Source organism: Erpetoichthys calabaricus, chromosome 13 (assembly GCF_900747795.2).
Source record: "Erpetoichthys calabaricus chromosome 13, fErpCal1.3, whole genome shotgun sequence".
Classification (NCBI taxonomy): Eukaryota; Metazoa; Chordata; class Cladistia; order Polypteriformes; family Polypteridae; genus Erpetoichthys; species Erpetoichthys calabaricus.
This window is the reverse complement of record NC_041406.2, coordinates 130,798,069-130,820,257: the sequence shown is the minus strand read 5'-3', so window position 1 is coordinate 130,820,257 and position 22,189 is coordinate 130,798,069. Positions and strand designations below refer to the sequence as shown.

Sequence of the window (22,189 nt, the reverse complement as noted above, 5' to 3'; positions counted from 1 at the left end):
TAGTCCACGATCCATGCCACCAGGTATGAATCTACTCCCATCTCTGTCAGCTTGTCCCTAAGGAGCAGAGGTTGGATGGTGTTGAAGGGGCTAGAGAAGTCTAGAAACATAATTCTTACAGCGCCACTGCCTCTGTCCAAGTGGGAGAGGGATCGATGTAGCATATAGATGATGGCATCTTCCGCTCCCACCTTCTCCTGGTATGCGAACTGCAGAGGGTCGAGGGCGTGTTGGACCTGTGGCCTCAGGTGGTGAAGCAGCAGCCGCTCCATGGTCTTCATCACATGTGATGTTAGAGCGACAGGCCGGAAGTCATTCAGCTCACCAGGACATGATACCTTTGGGACTGGGGTGATGCAAGATGTTTTCCAAAGCCTCGGGACTTTCCCCTGTTCCAGGCTCAGGTTGAAGATGTGCTGTAGAGGACCCCCCAGCTCTGATGCACAGACCTTCAGCAGTCGTGGCGATACTCCATCTGGACCTGCTGCTTTGCTGGCACAAAGATTCCTCAGCTCTCTGCTCACTTGCGCTGCTGTAATTGTGGGTGGGGATGTCTCTCCTATGTTGGTATCAGCAGAAGGATGTGTAGAGAGTGCAGTACTCCGAGGTGAGAGTGGGTTAGGGTGGTCAAACCTGTTAAAGAAGATGTTCATTTGGTTTGCTCTCTTCACGTCTCTCTCGATGGTGGTACCCCGCTTCGAGCTGCAGCCAGTGATGATCTTCATCCCATCCCACACTTCCTTCATGCTGTTGTTCTGCAACTTCTGCTCCAGCTTTTTCCTGTACTGCTCCTTCGCCGCCCTGAGCTGGACTCGGAGTTCCTTCTGCACGCGCTTGAGCTCATGCTGATCACCGTCTTTAAAGGCCCTTTTCTTCTGGTTCAAAAGGCCCTTGATGTCACTTGTAATTCATGGCTTGTTGTTAGCATAGCAGCGTACAGTTCTTACTGGAACTACAGTGTCCATACAGAAGTTGATGTAGTCAGTAGTGCAGTCAACAACCTCCTCAATGTTCTCACTATGTGATCCCTGCAGGATATCCCAGTCTGTAGTTCCAAAACATTGTCTCAGAGCATTCTCAGCCTCCGGGGTCCACTTCCTGAATGATCGTGTGGTTACACGTAGGACTCTCACTTTTGGTTTGTAGTGAGGCTGAAGCAGAACCAGGTTATGATCTCCTTTCCCAAGCGTAGGCAGCGGGGTGGCACTGTATGCGTCTTTAACGTTTGCATACAGTAAATCAATAGTCTTATTTCCCCGGGTGTTGCAGTCCACATACTGGGAGAATGCAGGTAATGTTTTGTCCAGCGTCACATGGTTAAAGTCTCCAGCGATTAGCACAAGCGCCTCAGGGTGCTGCGTTTGTAACTTAGCAACAGCAGAATGGATGATGTCACTCGCTATCTCCACGTCCGCCCGAGGAATAACCAGCCTTTCTTCACTCACCACATTTCATGCAGGTTCATTTTGTATAACATGTACAAGATCAGACCATGTCTGATAGAGTATTGGTCTTGTCAATCTGGACTACTCTCATTCTATACTAAGATGCCGCAGATGATTCAAAAGGCAGTGGTGTGTCTGCAATTCAACCAGCCAAAGGGGGCCAATTTCACTTCAGGTCGCTAAACTGATTCTATGTAGCAGAATTAAGTTAAACGTTTTGATGTTTGCCTTGTGAAGCCCTAGAGGAACCATTTTTGGTTTCCAAAAGACCCATCCACATAAAGGTTCCAGAAAGAACCTTAATTTATTTAGATCCAAAACAGACTCCATACAGTAAATATCCATGAATAGATGGTAACAGATTTGTGAAATACCAATAAGTCAGGATTTTAAAAGGACTGTTGCTACATACAATACCACAGGCTAAGTCCAAGTTTACTTAATCTGTTAGTGGCCTGCTAGGTAGCCTAAAATACATTAAAAAAATGTTCTACATATTAGGAAGTATTTCAAAACACAAAGAAACAGCTTCATATGCAAATAACCCTTCCAAGAATGAAATGGTGCTTTGTCAAGTGTTGGTTCTACGAGGAACCACACAACCCACTAAAGAACCATAAAATACCATTAAAAAAATGAGTATTTTTAAGAGTGTGGCTTGTACAGCTGGTCTTCATTTAAAACAACTGAATATCATAAGATTGACACAATTTTGTGTATCAAATGCATATGTTTATGAAGAATTAACTTTCACTTAAAAAATACCCAACTTATCCCTTAATGTGTTGAAGAAGCATTTGAAGACTTTTATTGTGTGAATATCTGTCTAATTGATAATGGCTTTGATGGATTCTTGGAAAGATTAACTAGTCTTGCATTGTTCTATTTAATCTCTTCAGTCATGATGATCAATTTTGTACCATGTTCTGTAGCACTTGTTTCAAAACAGTTTTTCAGACTGGTATTTACTTGATTATGTTGACCTCATCTGTACGTTACTTTGGATAAAGTGTCTGCTAAGTGAGTTAATATATTTGTGTAAAAATATAGGTTTCACAATAATGGAAAGCAATGTGCAAGTCAGTTCTATGTATAGCACACATCAGAAAGTAATAAAACTGAAAACAAAACAAAGAACAATAAAATTCTCTTTATTACTATGTTACCTTCATTCACAAACAAAACTTAAGGGTATTTTTGACATTTCAAGCCTTTGTGAGGATCTCTTAGCACGACTGAGCAATATCCCTTTATCCAATAACTTCAGTAAAATTAATCAACAGGAATCAGAAGCAGTCCTATTACTTGGGTCCTGCTGATTTTCCACTACAAGCAGGAATTTTAAAAGTTGTATTTACTTTTATGCTGATACTAAGTCAATTTAGATTTTCAAGAGCTATCCCCTTGGAGCTGTCTGCTGTTAGAACACTACAATGTGTACTTGATATCACTTTTAAGATGAAATGCATTAAAGTATGTATATTACATTTTACAGATGAATTAATTTAAATATTGTATACTGTTATTAATTAAACATGTGGGGGCATGGTGGCGGTAGCAATATACTGGCTCCCCATCCAGGGATTGTTTCTGCCTCGCACTTCATGCTTGCTAGGACTGGCACAACTGTGGATGGATGGATAGATGGAATAATGAAACATATATAACAAAGATTTTTAAATGTTCCGTAAAAGTTCTGAAGAATCTGTGTTCTAACCTTACAGCTGGTTTTACTGTATATTTATTACAGATACTTATTGAGTGCCATTGGTTATGTGGAAAAAGAAAATGGAAGGCCAGGAATTGGAGGTTGGTATATTGGACAGAGAAAGTACTGCTGCTATAAATTATTCCATCCAGGGTTGCAAGTTCCCCAGTAAGCAGAACAATCCCTGCTCATCGCTACCACTGCCCCACCATGCCCCCATCTGTTTAATACATGCTTTAATGCATTTCTTCATGAAAATGATATCAAGTATACATCTTAGTACTCTAAAATGTTCAGAGAGCTGTAATATCATGAATGAAACGTAGTCTTTGTGGCGATCACTGCCTGTGTGCACTTGTCGGCTTAAGAGAAAGCCTATTTAAGAAGCATTGCCAATTAACAACTGGGTGAGGGAACACTTAGAATATTAACCATTTAACATGCAACTTTAGAAACAATGGGATTTGAGAAAATCTAATGAATTAAACATTGATTTTAATGTGCAGTTTATAATGTTCTGTTTTAACGACAATGTAAACCATGAGATTAAAGTGGAAATTTTGAGAATAAAAATTAAAATATTAAAAATATTATTATAAAAATAAAATCCTAAGTCAAAATTCAAGAAACTGTAAGTCAAAGTTCAAAATCCAATAGTTCAAAAAGAAAAAGTCAAAAGAAAAAAAAACAGTAAGGTACAAGAAGAGTAGAACAACAATGGAATCATCTCATAGAAACTTATAAATGGTGGAAAAGTAACTTAAAAAAAGAGAACAATCTTAAAAAATACAAGACAAAATCTTGGGGTGACACCCTTATAAATTTATAACAATGTATTTTTGAGTGCAAAAGTATAGCATAGAAGATGTATGTTTTGATCTAGCTTCATATGAAATTTTTCTAACATTCCTCATTACAGTTTTTTATGTGTTTAGTTCTCAGTAAACGGTTTTGTTTAGTAAAGAATGCAATTCTATCTTTTAATGTTAGTTTTGTTTTTGTTTTAATAGTAGTTGAAGTATTTTCATGGTTTATTGGGCACAGCCATTTTTTGGACCATTTGGTTGCAATTGCTACTGTGCAGATATGTTAGGAGAGCTGGTATTGTACAACATATGATGTCATCACTGGAACAGTACAAAACCCAGCATTGTGCACTTTCTGGTATCCAAGATTGTGGATACATATAAAATGTCTAGTGTGCTTTCTTCAATTAAATTTTGACTACAATTTTCTTTAATGTTTTGTGTTAGACATCTGAATTGTTAGATATACCTATAACAAACTTTAGTCAGAGTTTTCAACATTTCATCTCCTGTGCCTATATTTACCAAGAGCCTCAGAATTACTCCTATAAATTGCACTTAAAGTTTGACTAGGATAAGAATGTGTACTTCCTCAGAGTAGGACATAAGAAGTAGTTATTAAGCATCCTACATCTACTCCTAGTGAGAAGAATGAGTACACATTTGAGAATTAATGATGTCACAATTTCATTGCACCCTGATCTGCAAAGTGACCCTCATGATGTTATTTTGGAATTTTCTGATATTAATGCTAATACTTCATCACAAATATAATAATACTCAGGAGTCGTAGAAGAAGAAGAAGAATATCCAAGGCCACGAGACTACCCAACCCCCACTGGGCTTTCTACTTAACATAAATGATCTAAATCAGTCCTCATGGTTTTCAGCCTTCATGTGAAAGAATTAGATGATGATGGTCATGTGGACGTCCAGGGGGAACTGCCTTGAATCCATCAATGTAGGGACTGCACAGTGCTTTGATCAGGTGGTGGTGGCGCAGATTACAACAACAGAAAAAACAAAGAACAGCAGAGAAAAGTATAGATTAGTATGGATTGCAGAGCCATGAAGAAAATCATAATTCAATGCATATTGGTTTATCAGGGGTACACTAAAATATAGCTATGAGAAAGCCATGTTAAAATAGTCAGTTTTTAGCAGTTTTTTAAAGTGCTCCACCGTATTAGCCTGGCAAATTTCTATCTGTTCTACCTATGCCAGATTTTAGGTGCATAACACCAGAAGGCTGCCTCACCACTTCTTTTAAGTTTAGCTCTTGGAATTATAAGCAGACACTCACAATTTGGAGTGTAAAGGGACAGGCATTCCAAACTATAGGATGGAGTGAGATTATTTAAGGCTTTGTAAACCATAAGCAGTATTTTAAAGTCAATTCTAAATGACATGGGTAACCAAAATAGTGACATCAAAACTGGAGAGATACGCTCAGATTTTCTTTTCCTAGTTAAGATTCTGGCAGCTGCATTCTGCACTAGTTGCAGCTGATTGATGTCTTCTTTGGGTAGTCCTGAGGGGAGTGCGTTACAGTAATCTAGTCAACTAAAAACATTTCATTCCATTGCTATGCCGATGATACACAGCTCTATGTAAGACTGGATTCGACTTCTCTTACACCTCCATCAACTTGTTCCTCTTGCTTGGATGAGATTGAGGCCTGGATGTCCAAGAACTTCCTCAAGCTGAACAGCACCAAAACTGAAGCTCTTTTAATTGGCACCCCCCATCAACTTTGTTCCTCTGTAAATTGTATTTCCTTTTCTGACCATATCATTACCCTCTACCCTTCTGTTACAAATCTGGGTGTCAAGTTAGACTCCCATCTGTCATTTGATATACATATCCATCACCTTTGTAAAACTGCATTCCTTCATCTCATAGCCAAACTCCATCCCTACCTCTCCCTCTGTGATGCTGAAAAGCTGGTTCATGCCTTTGTCTCATCCAGACTGGACTATTGTAATGCACTCCTCATTGGGATACCCAACAAGAGCCTTCAAAAGCTACAACAAATTCAAAATAGTGTGACAAGAATCCTGATGAGGGTGCGGAAATATGAAATATTTTTTATAAAAATATTGCTTTTTGTTATTTTCAACTGAGTGAACTCACCGATAAAAAAGAATTGCCGTGTCAGTATATTCTCAAAATATTATATATGATGAGGGTGCGGAAATATGAACACATCTCACCAATCCTTCGGTCACTTCATTGGCTCCTTATCCATCTCTGTATCGAATACAAACTCTGTTTGTTTACTCACCAGTGTATCCATGGAAATGCTCCACAATATCTTAAAGAACTCCTTATATTACAATACACTACAAGAAACATCCGTTTTACAAATACCTACCGCCTTTGCCCCCCTGTGACCAAACTTCATACAATGGGAGACCAAGCCTTTGCAGCCGCTGCTTCACGGCTCTGGAATGCCCTACCAGAGAGCCTGAGAACACAGCAGTTTGTGGGCTGTTTTAAAAAACAGCTAAAGACTTTTCTATTTAGGAAAGCTTATTAACATCCATCCATCCATTTTCCAACCTGCTGAATCCGAACACAGGGTCACGGGGGTCTGCTGGAGCCAACCCCAGCCAACACAGGGCACAAGGCAGGAACCAATCCCGGGCAGGGTGCCAACCCACCGCAGAGCTTATTAACAAGAATGCTATAATTATTGTTGTTTTATCTCTGTTTTTATCTTGCCTTGCCTTTGTTTAAACTTTTTATGTTGCACTTTGAGATTTACTGCTAATGTAAAGTGCCCCTATAAATAAAATGCATTATTATTATATCTATCTATTATAAAAAGAAATCCTGTCCTGGAAAGCAAAAAGCAAGTCTACAATACGTGATCTTCTCGTAAGACATTTTAAAGACCCGCGAGACTAAAGACACGCCCTACTTACAATCTATCAAATAGGACAATAGGCAGCAAAACATTCAGTCTTGTGAAGGATTTGAGCACACACAGATCCAGGGCCCTCAGCGCATATAAAGCATATAAGGTACGTTATAAATTAAATGTTGACATCTAAGCGAAGAAGAAAGCAGCGCGGAGAAAATAGACTCAAATGCGTTGGACAGAAAAAAGAGCAAAAAAGAATAATCGAGGTGCAAATTCAGAAAATAAGGAAAGTAATTATCAGTCCGGAACAAGTGGAATTGAAAAAAAAGCACATCCAATCCGGCTCAGAATTAAATGACAGTGAGTAAAAGACAAAGTAGAACTTCATAGAGACATTTACAAACGTCGACACTAAACACATACAGAGCAGGTTAGAGATTATGAAACCAGGGAAATTAGAAAGGCTGAAAAAAAAAAAAAAAAAAAAAACGTTGGCGCTATACACATGTGGAGAAAGTTAAAGGATATGAAAGTAGGAAAATTAGAAAATATAAAAAAGTAAAGATCACAGTAGCGCAAACAAACAAACTGCCTCATTTAACTATGCACCACTCTAACTTTAGTTTTGCACAATAATTACTACACTATTGCACCTTAACACTTAATTCTACTTTATTCACATAATTTTACTTATTTATTATGTTCTGCTATACTGTTATCTTTCGATCTATGACTTTTTGTTAATCTAACTGATATTCTTCTAACTTTGCACAGTTTTTGATAATTGGATCAGGATGCATTTCACTGCGTGTTGTCTATGTAACTATGCATGTGACAAATAAAGAATCTTGAGAATTTCAAAAACGGAGTTTACCGCACATGCATTTATTGGTTACTTTGTTAATATATATATATATATTTATCTGTCTGCTTATTTAAAAACCTAAATTTTCCCCAGGAGTCAAAAACGTTCTGTCTAGCCCTTGTACAAAAACCTAGACAAAAGCTGGGATATCACCTTGGTAACCCCATGTACTTTTAGAACTGTGAGAGGAAAATAGCACGACTTTACAGACAGGAGTCCAATGCAGAACTCTACTTACTTTGATACTTTGTAAAAAAAAAATTATTAACTGCTGATGATGTAGATCGTTTTGTCTGTGCTGAAATTCCAAACAGAGAAACCTGTCCTGACCTCATTAAAAAGATTCAGCATATTGGGACTCGCAAGATTACAAATATTGTTTTTACAGAAGTTCTGAAATAAAAGTGAAACTAATGAAATAGCAACAATTCAAAGAAAAAACAATCTTGAAAGTGTCTATCCGGAAAACCAAATATGGGGGTTGGTGAGCGAAGCAAGCAGGGGGCGAAGCCCCCTAGTATACAAAAATATTAAACTGTTCTTTGCAGTGACATTAGCCCTGCCTCTATGTGTATATTATTTTTTCCTGCTTTTTCGCTATGCATGACAAGAACCTGTACCCAAGGACAGACTGCAGAGTGAGAACCCTATTAAAGCTTTGTCATAGCTCGCTCCAAAAAATTTGGGGAGCATGGGGAAGACCACTGCCATTTAGAGATCAACACGTCTCAAAGCCTATTCCTCTCTCTCTGTCCTTAGTTTGGAAAAAGAGGTCTAAAGCCAAAGGCTTACATTTGAGAAAACCTCAGAGATCCAGGCAGCTTGGTCCCACACAAAAAAGACAGGATGGCCATTGTTGAAGCCACTCCTACATTTGGGTTTGTAAGAGGAGGTGAATACCTCAGGGGCAGGAGTAACAAAGGATAAAATTGAACAGCAAACCTTCAGGGAATGCTGTAAATGAAGGAGAAGGTGACAACACTTTTAGTGTCCAATTTAGGGGGGTGTCGTACATGGCTGGGGGTCAGACCTGGCTGGGATGCCTGGAAGGACCAAGATGGGGCACATTTGTCCTCCGGGCCACGAGGGGGCAACCGCCCTGGAGTAGAAGAGGTCCACGGAAGGGGAGCAGGAAGGCTCAGGACCGTTGGGGCCTCTGTTCACCGCCAGGGGGCGCCCCAAGCCTCATGGAGTCCGGGACTTATGTACTTCCGCCACACAGATGGAGGACGATCCTTCCAGGGTCATCCAGAGTGCTTCTGGGTGATCTCCTGACGCTTCCGCCACACCAGGAAGTGACGTCAGGTAGAGCACCTGGAGCTCATCTGGGTGAGGATAAATGGGGCCGCCTCCCTCCTGTCATTGAGCTGGAGTCGGGAGCAGGACGAAGCTCCTGAAGAGAGAGGACAGGTGGCCCAGGGACGAGGAGAGAGAAAGCCCAGGAGAGAGGTGACTGGGGCTGAAGGCACTGTGGTTGTGTGGGACTGAGTGTTGTTGTGTGGAGAAGAAGAGAAATAAAGAAGTCTTTTGGATAAAGATGTGGTCTCAGACTGGTGGTGTCCGGGCAAATATCACAGGGGGCATTGAAAAGCGGAGCTGAGCTAGGATATGAGGAACAAGAACTAGTACATGGCAGAAAAAAATGGATGACTTAGTGTGAGATCTTCCTCATTTGCAGCCATACATTTTATGAACCCACTAATTAATTCTATGTTCAACCACAGCTAGATATAATAATGTCACACTTTAATACTGTTTTGTGCATTTATATAGTATATGTATTCAGCTTTGCATCCCATTCATGGCAATGTCCTACCTGGTACCCTCTATATGGATAATGGATATTTATGTATCCATTATGTTTGTTTGGAAATTATTTAGACAGCATATGGTATAACATTTTGTGTCAAAACCTGCAGAGTTCAGTCTTAATGACTTTTGCTGTTGATAGCAACAGGAGAGACACTGATTTTGACCTAAAATAAACTTGCATATGCTTCTTTCAAAAGGGTAAAAAAACAAGTGAAATTATGTTCATAAGAATTACAGGTGAACGCTTCAGGTTTTTTGTACAGCACCACCTGACACACTGGTATGAGAAAATCGTCTCATATAATATACCATTTGAATTGTCTTCATGTCTCGTTTTGCAAGATATCAAGCTTTCCCCCTGTTTTCAGCCTTCCAGACTAGAAAAATCCTCATTTTAAGGTCATTTTTGGACCATATTATGTGCAGCAAATTACACCCTTATGAAAAATATAAAGAACGAAAAAAAAATAAAGAGTAAACCAATAGGCGTCATGAGCAAAAATCAGAAGGACTTGAAGTTGTGCGTGACACAACAGCCGCCTCCAGGGGTACACCTCCTAATGGGATATGATGGTCGTAGTTACACTGTTTCATAAAGCTTTGAAAAAATGGGGATCAGTAATAGAGGCATGTGGAGTGTCGTTTTATGGTATTTCAAGGTTGTTGATCACAAATATAACATTTTTGATATGTTTTATTACAATTGAGAATATTTCAACTTTAAATATTTAAATTGAAGTTCACATTTCAAAATTTCAAATATTTGACACAACAATTCTGGTTTATTATGTACTTATATTTCATGAAGAAAATGATTACATTTCTTATGAACACTTCGAATTAGGGTGGTTTACAGTAATTCAGACTTTTCCCCAGTTATTTCTACTAATTGACTAAAATAATACCTTGTAGAGTGCAGTAACAATGTGTATGATTCGTTAGTACAGTCCTAAAGTTGGGGCTACTTTCCAAATATACAGTGCATCCGGAAAGTATTCACAGCGCATCACTTTTTCCACATTTTGTTATGTTACAGCCTTATTCCAAAATGGATTAAATTCATTTTTTTCCTCAGAATTCTACAAACAACACCCCATAATGACAACATGAAAAAAGGTTACTTGAGGTTTTTGCAAATTTATTAAAAATAAAAGAATTGAGAAAGCACATGTACATGAGTATTCACAGCCTTTGCCGTGAAGCTCGAAATTGAGCTCACGTGCATCCTGTTTCTCCCGATCATCCTTGAGATGTTTCTGCAGCTTAATTGGAGTCCACCTGTGGTAAATTCAGTTGACTGGACATGATTTGGAAAGGCACACACCTGTCTATATAAGGTCCCACAGTTGACAGTTCATGTCAGAGCACAAACCAAGCATGAAGTCAAAGGAATTGTCTGTACACCTCCTAGACAGGATTGTCTCAAGGCACATACAATATCTGGGGAAGGTTACAGAAAAATTTCTGCTGCTTTGAAGGTCCCAATGAGCACAGTGGCCTCCATCATCCGTAAGTTCGAAACCACCAGGACTCTTCCTAGAGCTGGCCGGCCATCTAAACTGAGCGATCGGGGGAGAAGGGCCTTAGTCAGGGAGGTGATCAAGAACCCGATGGTCACTCTGTCAGCGCTCCAGAGGTCCTCTGTGGAAAGAGGAGAACCTTTCAGAAGGACAACCATCTCTGCAGCAATCCACCAATCAGGCCTGTATGGTAGAGTGGCCAGACGGAAGCCACTCCTTAGTAAAAGGCACATGGCAGCCCGCCTGGAGTTTGCCAAAAGGCACCTAAAGGACTCTCAGACCATGAGAAAGAAAATTCTCTGGTCTGATGAGACAAAGATTGAACTCTTTGGTGTGAATGCCAGGCGTCACGTTTGGAGAAAACCTGGCACCATCCCTACAGTGAAGCATGGTGGTGGCAGCATCATGCTGTAGGGATGTTTTTCAGCGGCAGGAACTGGGAGACTAGTCAGGATAAAGGGAAAGATGACTGCAACAATGTACAGAGACATCCTGGATGAAAACCTGCTCCAGAGCGCTCTTGACCTCAGACTGGGGCGACGGTTCATCTTTCAGCAGGACAACGACCCTAAGCACACAGCCAAGATATCAAAGGAGTGGCTTCAGGACAACTCTGTGAATGTCCTTGAGTGGCCCAGCCAGAGCCCAGACTTGAATCCGATTGAACATCTCTGGAGAGATCTTAAAATGGCTGTGCACCGACGCTTCCCATCCAACCTGATGGAGTTTGAGAGATGCTGCAAAGAGGAATGGGCGAAACTGGCCAAGGATAGGTGTGCCAAGCTTGTGGCATCACATTCAAAAAGACTTGAGGCTGTAATTGCTGCCAAAGGTGAATTGACAAAGTATTGAGCAAAGGCTGTGAATACTTATGGACATGGGATTTCTCAGTTTTTTATTTTTAATAAATTTGCAAAAACCTCAAGTAAACTTTTTTCACGTTGTCATTATGGGGTGTTGTGTGTAGAATTCTGAGGGAAAAAATGAATTTAATCCATTTTGGAATAAGGCTGTAACATAACAAAATGTGGAAAAAGTGATATACTGTGAATACTTTCTGGATGCACTGTAATCTGTGCTAAGGATTTAATCATAATTAATTATTTTTTTCCAAAGCTCTGGTCACTGTCTGTGGGGTTTTCATGCTTGTGTTGTAACTTTTCTATAGTGAATGAGTAGATGTTCTTTTGGGACATCCAAAGGTAGCTGTGTTCTAGCTAACTGGTGACTAAACTCGTCTGGTGTGAGTGATTGTGCCTTATGATGGACTGCCATCCAGTCCTCAAGGTGACCATTGTGACCCTTATTTGGATAAAACAGGTACTGAAAATAGATGTTTGGATAGAAACAATGTATATAGTGTTATTTATATACATTTAGAGAAGGCATTACATGTTTAACTTATACAATTCTAGGGTTTAAAATAGAAAATGTGGCTACAAGAATTCATTAAATTCATTTATTTTCTCAAGCTGGCTGTTATTCCAGGAAAGCATGAAAATGTGTAATATTTGTAGTTACTTTGTCTAGAAATTATCACATTCTTGTTAATTTTAATGTTGTCAGTTCTGTAGCACAAGTTACTTTTATTATGTGGGAATACTGGCCCCACGGGCAACCCTCAACCAGGAAGACCAGGGGCCTCATGTATAAACGGTGCGTACGCACAGAAATGTTGCGTAAGAATGTTTTCACGTTCAAATCGAAATGTATAAAACCTAAACTTGGCGTAAAGCCACGCACATTTCCATGGTACCTCTTACCCTGTCGTACGCAAGCTCTCTGCTCATTTTTGCAGACTGGCGGCACCCAGCGTCAAAGCAGTGCTACTGTTCCTGTATGGTTTATCATTCTTTTACAGATCCACATCCCTGACGCGGCTTTATAAATACACTGAAATTACAGTAACCGCATATTGTTTATTAGTTTAATGCATCTGATTGTAATTAACCAGTAACAATATAATGGTCCACGTAATGGTCAAACTATTCTAAATACCATAGCTGCTTTAACATTGTTACTCTCACTGCACCTTCTTTTTCTTATTTCAGCTGCTCCCATTCGGGGTTGCCACAGCAGATCATCTTTTTCCATATTACTCTCACTGCACCACTCGGAGCAGCTGATCGGAAAGAGAATTATCGGTATACAGCATCAAGCACATGTTGCCTCTGTCATGCTTCCTATATGAACTGCTTCTTACACGGCAAACGCTTCAAACCTTTCCTGTACGGACCTCGCGGTTCAGAAAGAGTTTCATCTCAAGAGCTCTAAACGCACTCAATCAGTCCATCAACTGCTCCTTGTAGAACTGTCTGTATTATAAGTACAATCACCTCACTGTAAACTTGCACAACAGTTATAATATTGCACAACCTTAGCCACTTTATAAAGCGCGTATTTACATATGATGACGATATCATTTTTTTTTTTTATTTATTAATTTTTATTAATCATTCCATACAAATAGATCAATTTATAACCAAACAAAATTGAAGACAAATCAAACCCCACCCCTGAGAAGGAGAGCTTAGCCAAAGGAGAATTGCTTAGGGCTTTTTAATAAGGCAACAATAAACAAAAGAAAGGGAGAAATAAGTATATAGGTAAATAAGAAATGGAGAAGGGAATTAAATGCGGTAATAGTTATTTCTCTTATTTTAAAATAATATTGATTAGTTGACGATATCATTTTTAAGATGACATGCAGCAAAATATGTTTATTATATTATACAGACTGCAGGGGTGGCCTTAGGCATGTGCAAACTGTGTACCTGCACAGGGCCGTCAAATCCCAGGGGCCGCCACGCCAATATATATTGAATATATAACAGAAAGAGAAAATAACGACACAGCTAAAAACGCAGCGGCAATAGTTGAACGCTTGTGTCATGAGCACGAGGCGGCTATGCAGTGTCTGCAACGGACGTGGCCATCCGCCGTGCATAAGATACCATATTGACATTGGCGGGCGAAGGGGCCACCGATTCTTTCTTTCCCCAGGGCCGCCATGAGCCTAGAGCCATCCCTGAGTACTGCTGCAATAAATTATTTCATCGAATGTCACGCACAATCACTGCGCCACCGTGTTCCCATATTTAATAATGTGCTTTAACTCCTATCATCATGAAAATTATATCACGTTTACATCTCAGTATTTTAGTTATTCAGAGAGCTGTAATATCACGAATGTAATGGATTCTGTGTCCTGTCGGAGGAAGAGAAAGCCGGTTTAAGAAGCACGCAGTGATTCACACACATAGAGCACATAGAAGAACACATACAAAACAAAGCATTTAACGTGCTACTTTAATTACGATGTGATTTGAGAAACTGATTAATTAAACAATTTTAAGATGAAGTTTATGATGTTCTACTTTAATGACAAAATAAACTATGTAATTAAAGTGGAAATTTCGAGATTGAAGTTGACATTTTGTGCTTTTTCCCCATTGTGTGCCTTTTTTTTCTCTGTACCCTAATAAACTTCCTTATGACACTCAGATGGTGGGCTACGTCTCACCTTTTCACGGCGACTTTGATATCTGACAACTTCTTTTTTATTTCGGGCACTGTGTGACTTTGTGAACTTGAGCTTTCGAGTTTCTCCAATGCGCTATGTCAGTCGATTAGCTTCCTTTTGTTGTTTATATCACTGTTTAAACCAAAAAATAGTACGTTTTTCCTTGCCTCCACTTGGTATTCGCTGAAATTCTTCCATTTTCCCTCTTGCTTTTCCTATTGTCTTTTCACAGAACACTGAGCTTAAGGGCTATTTATATTGCTTTGCATATTCAAAGAGGCATAATTCTGGGAGGAGTTGGGGCGGGACAGCAGGCGCGTGCACGAGCGTTACTTTTCACGCTGATCGGGATTTATGTAGCGGAAGAATGTGGAAGTTTGCGTACGCACAGATTCCTGCATCTGGATTTTTCTGTGCGTAAGCACTTTTCGGCTTTTGGGCTTACGTCATGTTATAGTGCAAATTCTACACACGCCGTTATGCATGAAGCCCCAGGTCATTTGATTTCAGCGTTTCTGTCCCCTAAATCAACTGATTTTGTCATAGTTACAGAGCCTGGTCTGCCCACGTTATAATCTCAGAGTTTTCCTTCTGTAAACCTTTGGTATCACTTCCCAGTCTGTGTAAGGCAACATGGAACCGAGCTTATTTGTTAGTGGCACTTACTTGTGAACGTGTGGCTTTTAGTGAGTAAGATCACAACACCTAACACCCTCCTACACTTTGCTAAAGCCACCACCACAGTCCACAACTGCTTATTTGGAGATCCCCTTACTTACAGCTGATCTACATGGAAACTGTACAGCTTTGCATTGTCTGCAGTCTGTGGGCACACACGAGTTGATACTCACACTGACAAAGAAGTGATAAGACTTGTGTGTAAAATTAGATGTTTTTAATCACAGTTCTTTACAATGATAGACCAACCTAAGATAGATTTTTAAACATGAAACAAAACCTGAGCAAAAACTAGCAGTAGATTAGGATTCCTTTAAGTCTCCAATTATTCATTTGTCAATTATAACTCTGAAGATCTTCAAGAAAATATTGTCTATATTAATTTACATTTATGAATTTATTACCATCTTTTTAAGCCCCTAGACTGTCCATTTCAACAGGCAGTAAGGGATCAAAAGACAGATGAAGGTACAGATGGAAAGACTATAAGCATTTAACCTTTTCTCCTGCATTATTTTGCCAATTAAAAATAAGCTGAAAATATTAGTACTCTAATGTATTAACTGACGTCACTGGGACCAAATTCACCTCACCCTAATGAAATCAGGAGTCTGTATATTATGGAGTACCAATTAAGCACAAGCCTTGCCAGTTTTAAGAACTTAACTCTTGTAATCATCAGTAATATGTCATTTTATGTGAGGGCATTTAGGTCAGATTGTCTGGTGGTTTGAGGCTGTCATTGTCATATTGATGTTGATGGTCTTATGTGTTTTACAAATGGAACACATGGAAATGCCTGACTCAGATTGTTTGTGGCATTGCATAAATATTTACAGATTACATTAGTCACCTCTAAATGGTTTGGTCACTCAGAAAAATAAACCATTATTAGCTACATTCTTTTGACTCATGCACAATAAAGTATAAAAAAATGTTGAGAAATTAGTTGATTGAGTATTAATAGCTTTTGAAGGTGAAATATACATTAAGAACACAGAGAAAGTATCAGCCCACATACTGCCTCTATGGAATTTGCAAATTCTCTATATTTTCCTTCCATGGTATTCCAGTTTTGTTACCAGCATCCCTGAGACAACTGTGTTTTTAGGTGGAAACTCTAGTTTCGGTGTTTGTGTGTAAGTGTGACTGTGTGCACTACATTGTATCTTTGATTGCCGATACAACAAATAGTTCTGAGAATGCATCAACCACAGCAGCAACTGTGGTCATCGCTGCTCTTTTGAAAAGAATGGAGATAAACGCCATCTAATCAGAGAGTGAGAGGCAAGTTCGTTGTACCACGTGAATCTCACTGACAGAATAAAATTGAATAATAAAAAAGGCGCTAACTTTTACAAGTAGCCAAAATTTACACCAGGTGTTACCGACTCAAATCAAATGTATGTTTTTATTATATTATAGTAATAATAATAATAGCAGCTCATTACTCAAAACAAAGAGCCCCCGGTCTCAAACCTGCAACCTTTTGGTTATAAGGCAACAGCTCTTACCTCTGCACCATCTAAGAATACATATAAATTGTTTGTCGATTGCCATTTGAGCTTGGGCTCTTAACTCATTGACAGCAACATGTAAACTGAATGATTTTTTTTCCTTTGGTTATATTCTTGAATAAAAGTGCATGTTTATTTGATATTTGGACTAAAGTCTTCACACATTATACAATTCATGTCATTATTAGCATAACATGGAAAAGGTTTATGCTTTAGGTATGTGTTCAGCATTTCATGCATTTCCTGTAATCCTACATTTATACAAATCGTAGACATGGAACACACATGAAATGTATGTATTCTAGATAGATAGATAGATAGATAGATAGATAGATAGATAGATAGATAGATAGATAGATAGATAGATAGATAGATAGATAGATAGATAGATAGATAGATAGATAGATAGATAGATAGATAGATAGATAGATAGATAGATACTTTATTAATCCCAACGGGAAATTCACATTTTCCAGCAACAGCATACTGATACAATAAATAATATTAAATTAAAGAATGATAATAATGCAGGTGAAAAAAAGACAATAACTTTGTATAATGTTAAATGTTAACGTTTACCCCCCCCCGGGTGGAATTGAAGAGTCGCATAGTTTGGGGGAGGAACGATCTCCTCAATCTGTCAGTGGAGCAGGACAGTGACAGCAGTCTGTCGCTGAAGCTGCTCTTCTGTCTGGAGATGATACGATTTAGTGGATGCAGTGGATTCTCCATAATTGATAGGAGCCTGCTGAGCGCCCTTCGCTCTGCCACAGATGTTAAACTGTCCAGCTCCATGCCAACAATAGAGCCTGCCTTCCTCACCAGTTTGTCCAGGCGTGAGGCGTCATTCCTCTTAATGCTGCCTCCCAAGCACACCACCGCGTAGAAGAGGGCGCTCGCCACAACTGTCTGATAGAACATCTGCAGCATCTTATTGCAGATGTTGAAGGACGCCAGCCTTCTAAGGAAGTATAGTCGGCTCTGTCCTTTCTTGCACAGCGCATCAGTATTGGCAGTCCAGTCTAATTTATCATCCAGCTGCACTCCCAGATATTTATAGGTCTGCACCATCTGCACACAGTCACCTTTGATGATCACGGGGTCTATGAGGGTTAACAATATATTATCTATACACACCAGGCACCTAACACCACGATAAACACACTTGAGTTCTGAGAATTTTGCAACGGACTCAGCTCCGTCGGCCATGGGGATGGGATAGTAGGCTGCTTGCTGCTTGTGGTGATCGACACATTTGCAAAATAAAGATGCTGATGAGGAGAGGTGCGAAGGAATTTAAGGTGGCCCGGGTTAACAAGTTTTTTTGTAGGCTTCAGGGATTCTAGTGTTAATGAAATAATGTCACAACTCAGACTTGTGTTGCTGATTATTTAGTCAAAAATAAAGCAGCAGAGAGGCAAAGAAATCCAAATGATGAAAACGCTTGCACACTTGCTCGTGCACCATGTGTAACCTCTTAGTGTTACCCTCAGAAAAATAAGCCAGAAGCATTGAATTTTTTCAACAACAAAAATGTTATTATGTGTAACTAAAACATGTAAATACCAAAATATCAACATAATCACAGTTTGAAAGGTATGTCTAGTGTACTGTACTGTACTGTAGTATACTATACTGATGCAGGTATAATATATGTGCTTTGTGTGATATGCTTTGAAACAGTCACTAAATGCACATAGGCAATGTACAGATGTTGACAGATTTTTTTTTTAATATTCTAGATGTATCCAGAACTTCCTTTGCACAGCATGTAGAATCTGATACTGAATCCTACCTGTTTGGATGCAATGTACTGTAGCCACAACACCCTTGCCTTGTAACCCATGAGACATTCTTCAGTACTTTTGTCATGATCAGGAACATACACCTTCTTCATATTTTTGACGATTGTGTGATACACATTTCACAGTTTGTACAGATTTGGCATAAGGTGATAGGTTAACATTAACATTAACATTATATAAAGTTATTGTCTGTTTTTACCTGCATTATTATCAATCTTTAATTTAATATTGTTTTTTTTTTGTATCAGTAAGGTGCTGCTGGAGTATGTGAATTTCCCCTTGGGATTAATAAAGTATCTATCTATCTATCTATCTATCTATCTATCTATCTATCTATCTATCTATCTATCTATCTATCTATCTATCTATCTATCTATCTATCTATCTATCTATCTATCTATCTATCTATCTATCTATCTATCTATCTATCTATCTATCTATCTATCTATCTATCTAGGTTTAATCACAATTATATTCATTACCGAAATACAGGCATTTCATAATGAATGAAACATGACACTCACATTTTCTGAAAACGGGGGTCTGCAGTAACCAGTGAACCACAGCCTTCTTTGGACTGGTTTACCAACTATGCCCTGCAGTATCAGAAGACTAATAAACACCCACATGTTGTCTGGAATGACAGGCTGCCAGCGACTGAGACGACCAAATGGTTAGCTGTGCTTTCTAACACTGCTCAGCATAGCAGTTCATTTCAACAATTGTTTTCTTTGCCAGACTATCATCAAAAAATTGTAAATAGTCCAGATAATCATGATTAACAGACATCTTTAGGCTGGGATTACCTATAAATGGGCAATGATGAGGTGCAGGATTTTCAGCAGTAGTATCAGAAATATTACTGAAACCTGGCAGCTTGAAACTTGAATCTACTGAACACGTCTGTGTCAACATCTGATGACCAATTCACATTATCATTGCTGTTACTTATTTAAGTAATGGCTCAGTTTCAGTTTGTTCTAAGACTGGCTTTACAGCTTTTCATTTGCCATTGCATTTTTGGTTGATGGCTTTGTCTCATTCATGAAAATTGGTGAGTTACCATAGTTACCATAAAGTGTCAGAACACATAGAAACATTTATGATTATTTGCAGCATGATGTTTATTTCATCCATTACATGGCAGTAGAATTGTGTCTTGAGAGTTGTTCAAGCTTAACACTGTAAAGCAGATCATTACACACCACCACGAGTCTGACTTGGGCTTAACCATATTTACATATAATTCTGACCTGCATTCACACCTGCAGTTAATGCCAAGGAGGTTAAAATCTTCAGCCTGATGATATTACATGTCACATGACTAGCACCAGGTAATCATGCACGAAAAAATACTGCACCACCTCTGGACAGCAATTCAGAAATATGGTAAAATCATATAATTATAAAATTTATACACAACAAACAACACAATAGAAAAATAGGCAGAAAAGAAAAAATACAAATATTTATGTGACCCTAACAGGATAATGCTGGGAAAGATGCTGGTTCTTCTCAACAAGAGAAAAATGGATTCCTCCTGCTGTCGTGGTTCAGCCAGCATTTTCCCCCTGGTTGGTGTTCAAAGTTGTGTCTCTTGTTTGTTTTGTTTAATTTTAAACCATTTTTTCATATTAATGTTTATTTTATTTATTAATTATGTTTTCCTATGTGTGGATTCGTAAAGGGGAATGGCCTTTGTTATGTCCCATGTGTTTTGTGGGTGGCTCCCCAAGGGGTGGGGTCACATGCCAATCACCACAACATTCTGTTTATGGGATGTGCTAGGGAGTGGAGTGTTTATTGTGACTTTTGCTTTTGCTCTTGTTTTGTGATTTCCTGGATTTTTTTAACCCCTGCTCTACTTTTGAACTTGCCTCTGGATCAGGGGCGGACTGGCCATTAGGGCATTTGGGCAATGCCCAGTGGGCCGTGGACTCTGGTCTGGTCATGGGCCAGCTGTTTCACGAAATAAATTTTATGTACTGGTTACTGTTTGACATTAAAATAAATTTTCAAAACTACTAAACATTATCTGTCCAGTACTGCGATTTATATAGTCCTATATAATATATCGTTTTACGTCCTCAAGTTGTTTTAGTTGTCAGTACACAACATTGCAGCGAAAAATTTGGTCAAAACTGCCTTTTGCCAATTTCTGTTTCGAAACCGCTACATTTCAGTTAGCATATACATTATTGCAATTTCTCATAACAGCCCACCATCCCTATACTCCTGTTCAGCTTTAAAGGGGTGATGTCTCCATGCCAGTCTGTAGCTTGCTTTTTCCCATAAGTTAGTATTACAAGTCCTACTATCACTGTTGTCACATTCAGACAAACTTTATTTTCTACTGGTCTGAAGAAAGCAAATAGTGGTCACATATGTATTCCCCATTATCGTGCTCTCTCTTTTGAAGAACACGGCACTTTGGCTCTTAGCTTCATTTCCTGCCCTATAGTGTTACAAGCAAATATTCCATATTTCCAGCTAATATTTCAATCATTTCTTTTTTCCATGATATGTAGACAGTATGCATTTCAGAGAATTGGTATACTACCTACTGACAGATTCAGTCTATTCTATCTGCATTGTCATGCAGAAGACCTCTCCATTTGCCAGCATCAGTTTTAGCTCCCTGAAGACTCTCTAAAGAGCTTGTCGGGCCTAGATGATGCCACCTCTGCCCAACTTGGCAGGCTTCCAGTAAGATGAATTAGTTAATGTAATTTGCTCTTGGTAAAGAATAAAATTACATCTCTGTATTTAGAGCTCTGTCTTCTTATGTAATTATTCTAAAATATCTTGCCAATTTGTATATTCTTATGGCTTATTTTATTTTACTGCTAAGACCCTGATATTATTACAAGTCCATGCTAAATGAAAAACATGCATCATCAGCATTTCACTATAACTTAAGTACAAGACTCTATAGGGTTAATCATTACACCTACCTTGGGGAAATAGTACATAAACGATCAGATAAGGTTTTTATGGTTCCTTATATTGGGTCTGACTGCATTATTTTCCAATGGAAAAAGAAGTCATATGTTCTGTGAAGCCCTAATGTCTGATTTCATTTTCCCAGCTCAGGAAAAATCTAGTTTTTTTGTGATTGTACTAGTGATGTGATTAGGTAAGAGGCTGAAAGTATGTGAACAAAAATAAAGTAATCATTTACTTACTAGTGTGCGGCCAGCAACCTATAAATCATTTATTACTTGAGCAACCAACAGTGTTTGTCAGTGAACTTAATAACCTCTACAGCCCACCAACACTATGATCATATACTACAAATATACACACACACTTAAAGATATTTATAAAATGAAAGAAAGGAAAAGATGCTTGACTGTTGTAGTTTATGCATTTGCAGAAAAAGTGATTTACACTTCACTGATTTACTCTTTTCTTTTTGTTTTAAACATTTTGTGAGATAAATTCAGTTTAATGCACATATCACTTACTTTGGAAATTTTGAAGGAAAACCCTTGAAGGCATAGAGGGATTGTGCAGCACCACACAAACAATGATTTGAACCAAAAATGGTAGGATCCATGAGGCAGCTACTGCAATAATAGCATTTTACTTTTTTAAAGTTAAATTTTTGAGTAGACCAGTTAGTGCCAGATTATTTGTTTATA

At 38.7% G+C, this 22,189-nt stretch overlaps 1 long non-coding RNA gene across 1 annotated transcript; it reads right to left on the bottom strand.

Annotated features, from left to right (window-relative positions):
- Positions 1-2,600: 2,600 nt before the first annotated feature.
- LOC127529996 (uncharacterized) lies at positions 2,601-21,631 on the bottom strand. The gene is made up of 3 exons (XR_007936561.1): positions 21,500-21,631; positions 4,564-4,937; positions 2,601-2,859 (listed from the first exon to the last, which is right to left on the bottom strand). It is a non-coding gene; the product is annotated as an uncharacterized LOC127529996 (long non-coding RNA).
- Between the last annotated feature and the right edge of the window lie 558 nt (positions 21,632-22,189).